This window comes from Calidris pugnax, unplaced genomic scaffold, assembly GCF_001431845.1.
Source record: "Calidris pugnax isolate Ruff unplaced genomic scaffold, ASM143184v1 scaffold156, whole genome shotgun sequence".
NCBI lineage: Eukaryota > Metazoa > Chordata > Aves > Charadriiformes > Scolopacidae > Calidris > Calidris pugnax.
In genome coordinates this window covers 2,349,820-2,351,760 of record NW_015090889.1, presented here as the reverse complement: position 1 = coordinate 2,351,760, position 1,941 = coordinate 2,349,820, and the positions used below count along the sequence as shown (strand labels likewise).

General features: G+C 53.3%; 1 protein-coding gene across 1 annotated transcript in view; it reads right to left on the bottom strand.

Moving 5' to 3' along the window:
* ROR2 (receptor tyrosine kinase-like orphan receptor 2) overlaps positions 1-1,941 on the bottom strand; it is a 165,432-nt gene that overhangs the window by 162,687 nt on the left and 804 nt on the right. The gene's annotated exons all lie outside the window — the stretch shown is intronic.

Sequence of the window (1,941 nt, the reverse complement as noted above, 5' to 3'; positions counted from 1 at the left end):
CAGCCCGGGACCCCCGCGGAAGGGGCAGAAGAACGGCGGGGCCGCCGCGCAATTTGTTATCCGGCCCCCCCTTCAAAGGGAGCAATAAAGGCACCAGCGAAAATGAGGGCGGTGGGAGCTGACCCCCGGTCGGCGGGCTGTGACACGCTGGCCTCGCTCTCTCCCCCCCGGAAAACTCCCAGACCTCCAGCTTTCTGCTGACCCTGTCCCGTCACCGTAACGCAACAAATGGCAAGACCCGGGACCCCGGAGCTGAATAACAGGAAATATAGGCATCTGTCACCTCCCGGGGAGAGGTAAATGGATTAGCGAAAGCAACAAAGGGAAGAAAAGCCCTTTCAAACGTGCAATTGATTAACAAGTCCCCTCTAATCTGCAGCATCGCTGTTTTCCTTTAAAGACATCATCGGTCTCCTGAACTTCGGTGCAATTAAGTTAAAGCCAGGAAAGGGGAAGGAGTGGGGTAGGCGCTGGGGACAGGCTCGGGAAGGGTTACAAACCTGGCATTGAAATGGTGCCGCCTGTCACCCCTCCCTCAGACCCTGGGCAAAGCGCCCCGGGAAGGAGTTCGCCAGCAAGGTTTATCTGCTGCAGAGGGGGAGAGGGCAATTTTCTGGAGAATGGTTTCACCAAAGATCAAAGTGCTGAGTCCGGCAGCTCCTACCTCCCCGGTGCATTTCACATCCCAGGGAAAAACGAAAACGCTAAACCTCCTCTTTTCTGCTCTGAAAAGCACCATGCATCTTAGGCGTGCGTAGGGAGAGGGAAAAAGGAAAAAAAAAAAAAAAAAGTTTATGCGGCTTCTTTTACGGGAACTGCGACTCTTACCCCATCGCGGCTCTCCAACCCCACACTCTCCCTAAGGTCCCTATAAATCACGGCGCTCGCCTCGGAGACGGCGGACAAACTGGCAACTGTTCAGCAGCCGCACTGCCGCTGCCACGGCGCAAGGTCAGATGTTAATAAGAGCAGTTTATTCAGCTCTAAAAACAATCGCGGAGCTCACTGAACCGAGTCCTAGTGTTTCCTGAGTCCAAAGGCTGTCCTCCTCAGCCCCCGAGGGTCGCCAGGTACACAGAGGAAGCGGGACCCTCTAAAGCTCAGAAACACACAGGAGGAGACCCAGCCGAGCCTCCATCAGCTGCAAGAGCGGCGGCCGCCCCCTCGCCCACTCCACTTTAATCTCCCCCCTTCCTCCTGGTTCCCGCTGAGATTCTGGCAACACTCAACGGCCCAAATAATAACACATTATTATAACCACTCCGAGGGGAGGGCTGGAGGGCGGGTGGAGCGAAGGAGGAGGCTGCACTCATTGCTATCCAACCCTCGGCAACAACAAAACCCCGAACTTTTCCTTTGTTTTCTCCTTCTTTCCCTTCCCCTCCCCTCCCCCTCCCTCCCCAGCCAGCCTGGGTGTGCTGGACCGGCGGAGGAGAGGCGCGAAGCCGGGGTGCGCTGGGGAAAAAAAAAAAAAAAAGAGTTTTAGGGAGGGAGCCCTCCTCAGCCCAGCCACCGCTGGCCTCGTCTCCTGCCAACCCCCGCCCCCTCGTAAAAAACCGCAACATCAATTTTCCATTTTGCCAAGAAGAAAAAAAAAAAAAAAAAAAGGACAAAACCCCTTTCAGGTCAACAGTGCACAGTGAAAATGAAAAATCTGTCAGACAGCAGATGCACTGAATTGTGGGTATGGGTCAGTGATCACATTGTGCTCTTTTTTCTTTTTGCCCACTGGAAAGTGGTGGTTCTTTAAAAAAGCTTACCTGCTTCCTTGCTCAAGAACACCTGATTTTGCTCTGTATTCATATGAAACACCCAGTGCTCAAACAAAACCTTTTCTTAAGCTATCGGTATTTGCAAGCCTCCAAAGCAATTAATGCCATTGATGACACCTTCTGCTGGAAGTTGTGCAATTCTTGCCTCTGGCCAGAAAAAGCACCAGTC